Here is a 10,608-nt window from a genome sequence, read left to right as displayed (position 1 = left end):
TGAATAAGAGATAGGACGCTTTGAATTGATGATAAGTGATGAAAAAGAGAAAAAGAACAACAATATGTCAATAAGATGCTTTACTGATAGTATTCTAGCTGAAAATGATGCGATTGATCATAAAACAATTTCTCATGCATAAAGGTTCAAAACAGGGAAAAAGTTAAGGAAATAACTTCTTTGATAAAAATAAAAATAAGAAAAGGGTATTATAATAATAATTGACGATAAGATATAACTTCAATACCATAAGCAGAGCCGCTGCTGCCAGCAGGCGTCCATAGCCTCGGCAGGGTTGCTTTTTAACCCATATGAGCCAGAATCCTCAATTTATAACTAGAGAGTTTCAGTGTTATTCTACATAAGAGATCAATGTGCTGACATGGTAACCAGATAACCACACTGCCATTCACTAGGATGTAGCAAAAGTGATCAGGCCGGCTCGTGATGAGACCTCCTGTTCCATGGATAATTTGGCTATCCAATGGATCATAACCCTGGTGTGGTGGCCATACTGGGAATGTCACTTTCTTACAACCTTATGAACATGGTAGGCTGGCTCGTAATGAGACCCCCTATCCTCCATCTGCGAACAAAATTTTGTTGTTATTACATATTTTTATGATAAAAAGAAGGAGGCTCAGTACTCCTTAAGAGCAGGGATGGTGGAAGAAGTTGAACATGTCAAAAAAATATACCCATAATCTCGTTTATTACAGACAGAGAAGATTATAACCAGGAAGGATGGAACCAGCATGGTATTAAGATGGTCAATCAATATCATGTTCAACAGAAAACAATGCAGTAAAGTGATATATATATAATTGTGTCCCTTCTGAAAAAAATCTATCATCAAGGAGTTGTCCGGTTAAAGATTATAACGTGAATGATATTAAATTTGCTTCAAAAGAACCCATAATTCTTGTCCTGATAAAAGTAGTGTACTCCATGCCATAAAAGGGAATCGGCAAAATGTGGTTGAGATGAATTAGGAATAATATCACAAGAGGAAGAAAAGGGTTGCTCTCAAAAATACTCCCAAAGTGTTGCTTTTTTTTGAATGAACAGCAAAAACACTCAAAAAAATGTTATTCCTTGTAGGGAACAACAAAGGAAATGCACACCAAAAAGCAAAAATACACACAAAAAAAATGTGAGAATGCGAATGCCGTTCCTTTGGAAAAAGGAACAACAAAAATCAAAAGTACCGTTCCTTTGAAAAAGGAACATCAAAAATGAAAAGTGTCGAAGTGCTGTCCCTTTCGAAAAGGAACAACAAAACGTGAAAGTACAGAAGTGCTGTTCCATTCGAAAAGGAACAACAAAACGTGAAAGTGCAGAAGTGCTGTTCCATTTCAAAAAGGAACAGCAAAACGTGAAAGTGAAGAAGTGCTGTTCCATTTCGAAAAGGAACAACAAAAAGTGAAAGTGCAGAAGTGCTGTTCCATTTCGAAAAGGAACAGCAAAATGTGAAAGTGAAAAAGTGTTGTTCCATTTCGAAAAGGAACAGCAAAACGTGAAAGTGCAAAAGTGCTGTTCCATTTCGAAAAGGAACAGCAAAACGTGAAAGTGCAAAAGTGATGTTCCATTTCGAAAAGGAACAACAGCTGTTCCATTTCGAAAAGGAACAACAAAACGTGAAAGTGCAAAAGTGCTGTTCCATTTCGAAAAGGAACAGCAGCTGTTCCATTTCGAAAAGGAATAGCGAAATGTGAAAGTGAAAAAATGTTGTTCCATTTCGAAAAGGAACAGCAAAACGTGAAAGTGCAAAAGTGCTGTTCCATTTCGAAAAGGAACAACAGCTGTTCCATTTCAAAAAGGAACAGCAAAATGTGAAAGTGAAAAAGTGTTGTTCCATTTCAAAAAGGAACAGCAGTTGTTCCATTTCGAAAAGGAACAGCAAAATGTGAAAGTGAAAAAGTGCTGTTCCGTTTCGAAAAGGAACAGCAAAACGTGAAAGTGCAAAAGTGTTGTTCCATTTCGAAAAGGAACAGCAGCTGTTCCATTTTGAAAAGGAACAGCAAAATGAATGCCTGAACCAAAAAGTGCTATTCCTTTAGAAAATAAATAGCAAAACGAAAAGGATGTCCCTTTGGAAAAGGAACAGCCGGAACGACAAAAATGCACACAAATGCTGTCCCTTCAGAAAAGGAACAGCAAAATACACAACCATAAAATGCAAACACGTAAAGAATGAATTAGCTGTTCACTGCATTGATGCTGAGGATGAGTTGCACTTTGAATGAAGCAACACCTGAAACACAAAATATAAGAGAAATTAGAAAAAAAACAACAAAAAGCAGTATGTAAATAAATAAATTGAGTTACAACAGTTATGATGTTATGTCAAAAAAATGATCTATTTGAAAAATGTTTTGGCAACAGTGACAAGACATGAATTTTCAAATGGAAATCAATTCTTCATTTCTTCTATTATGAATCCGTTGGGTAATGAGTTGGATGAAATTCCTTTGTTTCATTTAAAATTTCTTTCAAAAATCACTCGTCCATAAATTGACCTTCTTTATTTTCCCAAGACCTGCAAAAAACGAGTATCTACCTGCAATAAAATATTAAATCATGGAGAAAGAGAGGTGCGCGGGCTCCCCTAATCCAAGAATTATGTAAAAAACTAACAAGTAGTTACTCTGTAGAACAAATCCTTGGAGAAAATAACAAAGTAAAGTTTATTTGTTACCTGCGGGAGAGCAGTGGCCAATCATACTAACCTGCAGTGTTTTAATCACAACTTCTTTATTTTTCGTCGAAATTGAGTGATTCCAAAGCCCAATGAGAGCTAATTCGAAGCTTTATCTCCATTAGAAACAAGTTTTAAAGATTCAATGATATGATATGTCAATTTTAGTTAGAACAACCTGCATAATAGAGTCATTGTCGATTACCCAGCTTAGACCAACAGTTGATATTTCAAGCGTAACTTTTTCGTTTGATGTCGAATTCGAATGATTCAAATTGGAAATGAAAATAGATTCATTTATTTATCTCCAATAGAAACAGGTTTTGAAGACAAGAAGAATTGATAGGTCAAATACTGTAAGGAACAGTCATAAAGACATAGTGTTAAGAGTGCTGATTTACGATAGACAGTCAGTATTTTGATCATAACTTCCCCATACGATATCAAAAATGAGTGATTCAAATTGAATTGTAAACTATATTCATAGGGGAATCTACCATAGAAACAGGTTTTAAAAATTCATTCATTTAGGCCTCCAAAAACTGACTGTCCCAACTCTGTTCCTGAGTTGCCCGCTAGACATCCGGTCAATGTTTTGGCTCTAACTTTTTCATTTCAAATCCAAATTGAGTGATTCAAATTGGGTTAGAAATTATACATCAAGGGCTACTTAGGATAGAAACAGGTTTTAAAAATATGATCATTTAGGCCTCCAAAAACTGACTGTCCCAACTCTGTTCCTGAGCTGCCCGCTAGACACCCTGTCAATGTTTTGGTTCTAACTTTTTCGTTTCAAATCCAAATTGAGTGATTCAAATTGGGTTAGAAAGTACACATCAAGGGCTACTTGGGGTAGAAACAAGTTTTAGAAATATTCACTTTTGGTCCCTCAAAACATGACTGTCCCGACTGTTTTTCCAGAAAGTTCATCAAGCCCGCAAGCCAAAAAAATGAAATTCAAGCATTTTTTCAAATTGGTGATAAAAATGAAAATGAGTGTTTGTAGAACTTATTATATCCATTGTAAATCATCTACATACACAAATTATTAAAAAAAATTATCACCGATGTTGATTTCGATAGCATGTTGCAACAAAAACAACTAGTTTTACAAAAGAACAAAATGCACTTATTTATGTCCTTATTTTATTTTATTTTATTTTTTCACTAATCTACTTTGATTGAAGGATGAATATGACTACGTATATGAGTACTTCCAGTGAAGCCATTTTTGAAATACGGCTTCACGTATGCACATACCCAAATTTGAAAAATGCATGTTAATGGATATTAGGGTATGAGAAGCCAACTTCCCTTCAAAAAATGGTATCAAAAATTGTTGAAGCATGGAGTGATGTTGCAAACAAATGATGGAGTGAAACCAATCTTCAATGTATCCTTTATTTTCTTGATTTCGCATAGCCATCATATCATGAAGTTCTTGAGCTTTTAAAATAGCTTGTTGATGCATAGTAAAAGAAACCTCATTTTCTTCCATAGCTTCTACAATTTTTGCATTTGAAACATTCTGAATCTCATTGTAGGTTTTCTCTAATAACACATGTGAGATAGAATGGGTGGGAAGGGTGGGTAAATTTGCTAGTTCAACATTGTAAGCATGTTGTACTGGTTTATTATGGTGAGGGTGTGGAATTAGTTGAGCAGGAAAATGTGTATGGAATGGAGTATTTTGATGATGTGGTTGATTAGGTTGTGTGAATGGTTTTGATGGGCAAGCAAGGTGTTGTGAAAGAGCTGGTGGAGAATATGGAGAATGTGCTTGTGCTACAAGATGAGGGAGAGTAGTCATGCCATCATAAGATGAACCATGCCCAACTTGTAAACAAGATTGGTGGTTATATTGAAATTGACATGGCTGCCCTAACACATTAGCATTCCATAATGGATTATGCAAGTATGACAATGGAGAAAAAATGTTTTGAACCATACCTATAGGCCTTGTTGCAGCTTTCCCATCTCTTTGATATGCCACTTCCATCCTAGATAAGGAAGAGTGAGTATCTATGAGATGCTCCTTTCGGTCATGAGGGCAAAACACTTCATCAAATTCTTGATTTTTCTGAACCTGCAAAACGTCCAATTTTTCATTTAGAGAGCTAATAAAATCAACTTTAAAATGTTCAAGTAAATCATTGATTTCAGCTCTTATGTCTCCTGTTCTTGTAGCAGATTTGGAAAACAAAGAAAAAACATCTCTAGGATTCTTACCAGCCTTGGAGATTCCTCTTGAATACCTTATGCACAACTCACAAACATCATCATATGATAACTGAAAAACATCACCTTTTCCTATCAGATTTAAAAGTTCTAAAAATTCATCTTTGATTCCTTTAAGAAGGAGTGTTTTTAAGATCTCTTTTTCCAAATGCTTATATTTTGATTTTTGAAGGTTGTAATGAAATCGATCTACATAGTCCTCCAAACTTTCATCTTCCCCTTGTATCATACCGAAAATATCTTCATTGGATTTGCAATAGTCTTGGTACTTCTTCAAGAATATGTTCTCCATGTCCTCCCATGATTGGATGCAATTCCCACCTAGGCTCATGAACCATCGGAGAGCTGCTCCTTTTAGAGTAAGAGGAAACACTTTCAATCTTTGATCATTAGTACAATAATCATATCCTCTACAAAGTATTTCGAACTCAAATAAAAATGTATCTGGATCTTCATTTGCTAAACCATGAAAATTTGGTAAAGATGGGGGAATTATGTGCATTTGTGTCACTTCTCCTAGATCTTTGATAGGAAATTCAAAAGTAGAAACGTGAGCCATTTCTTACCATAATATAAGATGTTCTTCATGTGTTTCTTCAAGGCTCCTTCTTCAAATGTTCCTGTCAATCGGTTAGTGAAATGGGTGGTGCTTGCATCACCACTTGCGTGAGATCATGTGATTCATTTTTTAAAAATTTCTATCTTTTTCCTAATTATTCACACAAAAATTCAAACATCTATTTCTACTCTAGGTTCTTTAACAGTCCTGCTGGAAAGCGGACGGGGGAGCAGGGCTTTTACATGCTCTGTACGCAGGTTCTTACCTTCCGTTTTTAAGATCCAACTCTTCCTTAGCAGGCACTCATCAGATTCACACTACTCTTTAGAAATGGCTACACTCTCCCCGACAACGGCGCCAAAATGTGGGGCGATAAAAAGGTGTTTTTTAAACTCCTAATTACCTCACATTAATTTTCAACCCAGGGACGACTTTTTATTTCAAGAGTGTACTCAGTCTGAGGCGGCTATTTACTCAAGAGTAATGTTTAGTAGTACAGTGTTCAGAGAACACAAGAGTAGATGGGTGCTAAGCTATGACTAAATTACTTCAAAAGGATAAAATCACACAAGACAGCTTATCAGTCAAGGGTGTGGAAGTGATAACCCATCCCTCTAGAAACTGATGGAAAGGAAAATAGAGTATGGACCAAAGATCTGGGAGCTAAGCAGCGACTTGCTGACTCACTACAGCTTTAGACCTTCTCTCACACCAAAGCAGCAAATGCAAGTAAATGGAACGGCAGCAAGTACAATGGAATAACAAAAGGAAATAGAATAGCAGTAAATGAAACAACAATCAAAAGAACTAAATCTCGCAAGTCAGAACTAAACTTGAACCAAACTCACATTCTACAATAAAATAACACTCTTCACTCCTCAAGCAAACTGGATGGAATATACTTTATGGAACAACAAGAAACTGAAATGTTCTAAACTAAATCATTCATTCAAACAACTATTAATCGAGGATACAGTAGCAATTGTAAAGATATGATACACAACAGCAGCAGCGTACTCCACCAGAGGCTGGGCCCTTAGCCGCCAGCGGACGCTGCTGGGTTACTTCAGAAGGAAAAGAGTGAACAGCAACGCCCAAATTATGTATTAATCATTAAATAGTGAAATCATTACAATAGTTGAAGCTTTGAGACTTACATCATAAAACAATCCTTCCTTCCTCCTATCCTATCATGAATCCTTGCTTTTGAATCTCTAATTCAAATCATCAATTCGCCATCATTCGAATCCCCAAAGTCATCCTGAAGTCTCCCCCTCTCTGATCTTTGTTTTCATTTAAATAGAGAAAGATCAGAGAGCAGTTATAACATAGATAATTACAACATGATTTATTTTACAAATTTGGGTTGATTCTAACCAGATGATCAACAAGAAAATATATTTCCTTTCATCTCTCAACAAAATCAAGACGAATTTGGGTTTGCAGCTGAGATTTGGAGGACGGCCGCAACAGCAAATCTGATAAAATTGTGCTCAAAGAACCCTACGTTTCTCTTTGTACAAGCCGAATTTGGGCAAATCGTTCTTTGTTAAAGTTAATTGGGCCCGTTCTGGACAAAACCCATGTTCCGGATTTCTCAAATTCGTCTTCATTTGCTCAGAATCTCAACCGCAAAACTGTCACTCCTTAAATCAACGAATTTCTGAGTTGGCAGATTTAAAAATCAAATCTTCAATCTGGAAGTTACCTTGGAGGCTAAAAATGGTGAATAATGTTATAACCAACTTATTAGAACTATCATTGATAAAATAATGCATAATCATCAATTTATTAGAAATAAAGGAGAATAAATAATATTCATCCATGAGAGCATAAATCATTTATAATATGGATTTAAATGATAAATTATAACAAATGATATGATGAAGAATAGTGGAAATGGGTGGGATAAGTGTTCAAAAGTGATAATAATAATGGCATATTAACGACCCAACAATTCCAACCCCGCAAGTCTGATCAATATTGGATTCTCCATGAAATATTTATTGCAAATGTCCCACAATGACCTTATTATAGGCTAGTTTAGTAGATCAAACTTGTACGAAGTTCCACGTGTCACAGTTTCGACCGTCAAACCTAAAACCATTACACATAAAACTAAATTCTGTATTCTTTCTCTACCTTTTTACGAAATTTCAATCTAATGCTCAGACAAAAAGTTATGATGATTTTCCCTATGTCACATGTTTGATATATAATTCGGGAGGCTGCAAAAACCCTAACTTCCTTGGATCATATCTCCGAAAATATAGTGAAAAAATATCTGAAATTCATACCTAAGATTCATCAAGATTTCGGTTCAAATGATTTTTAATTTTAGCTTCTGAAACATCGTAGAAAAAAATTTATAGCAAAAATTCCCCAATGACCTATTTAAAGCAGTGAAACCCTAGAATCCAAACCTCTGATACCAATTGTTATGCAACCAGCTCACAAAATAGAAGGAAAGATAAAGAAACGACTTCAAAATCAGCCTCTTCAAGGGGGAAACCTCCTTTACATTACACAAATGAAAAATTCTTGGATGATACAAATGATAAGACCTCCTTTCTATATATAGAAGTCTAAGGGGTCACAATATAGTCAAAAAAGACATAACAATAATAATGTAAGGGCACAACAATAACAACAGTGGGCTTCTATGGGCACAATAATAACAATATGGGGACAACATGGGCAGAACAATAACAATAAGGGGATACAATGAAAATAATAATAAGGGAATACACTAGTATTATAGGCTCAAAAGACCTTTGATGGACTTAAACATGTGCTAACCCATACACTGTTGTTGCATCCTCCCGATTATCATCGATACTAATTTTTATACTTAGATGCATCTCATGTCACTATTGGCATGGTTTTAGTTTAGGAAGATGAATTGAACGAAGAGCATGTGATATATTACTTAAGAAAAAATATGACTAAAATTGAAGCGAAATATGCACATGTGGAGAAATTGGCCTTGGCAGTCATTCAAGTTGTCCAATGATTTCATCACTACATTCTATTGTGAAAAACTATTTTTATTTCCAATTGCAACCCCATGGTTTACATTATTACCAGAAAAGTTTTAGGGGGCAAGTATTCCAAATGGATAGTTATCCTACAGGAATTCGATTTGGAATTCATAAAATCTAAATCTAAGAAATCGCTAATGTTTGTTGAATTATTATGTGACTTTCCCCATACCGAGATGGAAATCATGGCATATGATTCTCTTCCAAATGAATCTCTCTTTCTTATCAATACATTAGACCTCTAGTATGGATATATCATCATTTATCTTCAGACCCAAAAATTTCGGCCATAATTGAGTCGCATTGATCGTTGTCATATCCAATACCAATCCCAACAATATAATATTGTTGGTGATACACTTTATCATCGTGGTGATGATTCCATCTTTAGACGATGTTTAAATCATGAGGAAGTAAAAAATGTATTGAATGACCACCATTCTAGAGCTTGTGGTGGTCATATGTCAAGGTTTTCCATTGCTCAAAAGATCCTACACGTGGGGTACTTCATGCCTTCTATGTTCAAAGACTGTATTATTGCAGTTCGGAAATGCCACAATTTCCATATGTACAATCAAAAATTTGTGCACACCCATATTCTCTTAACCCAATCATTTTTTTCGTTCCTTTCACTAATTGGGGCATCGATTTCCTTACATGTAACCCTGACTTGACTAGGGGCATGGGCACATTATCCTTGCGGTAGATTAATTTATGAAATGGGCTGAGGTAATCCCTGCATATAAGGATGATGGTGAAATAACATCCATTTTCATATCCATTCATATAATTTCTAGGTTTGGAGTTCCACAACCCATCGTTACGGACCATGGTAGCCATTTTTGAAACTTTAAGATGATCGATCTTACTACAAAGCTAGGCCTACGTCATGACAGTTCTAATCCATATTACTTGCAGGCGAATGGCTAAGTAGAATTTGTTAACAAGGTTTTAACCACCATGATTAAACGAATTATCAAGATTCATAAACGATATTGGAATATAATGTTTTTCTAGCCTTGTAAGCATATCGTACCAAAAAATAAAATTCGACCGGTTTTTCTCCTTTCTAGCTTGCTTATGGCATGCAAGCAGTTCTACCTATTGAATGTGAAATACTGTCTTTGAAACTAGAAATTTAATTATTATCATCCGCTTCTTCCAAGGAAGAATGTTTCTTGTACTTATCATGATTCGATGAGATGTGTCGTGATGCTACATTGGCTAGTGAGGCCCAAAAGAAATGAATTAAGGAACAATATGATCAAAATATCAAACCTAATTCATATCAAAAGGGGATTTAGTCTTGGTATATCATCAAGAGAACTATAAGTTAGGCGCTGGTAAATTTTATCCCATGTGGCATGCCCCTTATGTTGTAAAGCGTGCATTAGAAAAAGGGGCATATGAACTAGTTGATTATGATGAAATTCCTTTGGGAAATCCTAGAAATTGTCTTTACCTAAAGAAATATTATGCTTAGATTGTTCAAGTGAAGAATTTGTATATTTCCATACCATATTTTTTGCGTGGAAATTTTTAGCATCTTTTTACGATTTTCTGCTACTTCTCCTGCTTATCTTGTGTTACACTTGATTTGCAAATGTCAACACTCCATCAAAATTACGTTGGCTTTGTTGATGGCACTAGTCGTAGTACTCATAATTTATCTTCCGCAACCTAGGTCAATATTCACCCACAGATGAGTTAGTTTCTATTCATGGGATATGCCTTGGTTGAACAACAAATAATATTACAGAGTATAGCACATTGATTGAGCTATTATATAACACCATTTCATTTGGATTCGTCGATTGATCACTAGGTTAGATTCACAACTCATAGTATTACATTTGAATGGTGTCTATTTAGTTCGAAGTACTTGAGTGTCAAGAATTTTTTTCGGGTTTGTCTCTTGGAAAGAGATTTTGAATATATTGAGTATCAACATAGTCCAAGAAGTTTAAACACATTAACTGATGCATTGTCTAATTATGTGTTAAATATGAATTTGTAAAACATCTGTAAATAAATCAATGCAATATTCATCCATATATTGTTCAAGATAAATT

The sequence above is a fragment of the Pinus tabuliformis genome, chromosome J (assembly GCF_031772625.1).
Source record: "Pinus tabuliformis cultivar Carrire ecotype Pingquan chromosome J, CPIR1, whole genome shotgun sequence".
NCBI classification, from domain to species: Eukaryota; Viridiplantae; Streptophyta; class Pinopsida; order Pinales; family Pinaceae; genus Pinus; species Pinus tabuliformis.
Note: the sequence above shows the minus strand (reverse complement) of the source record.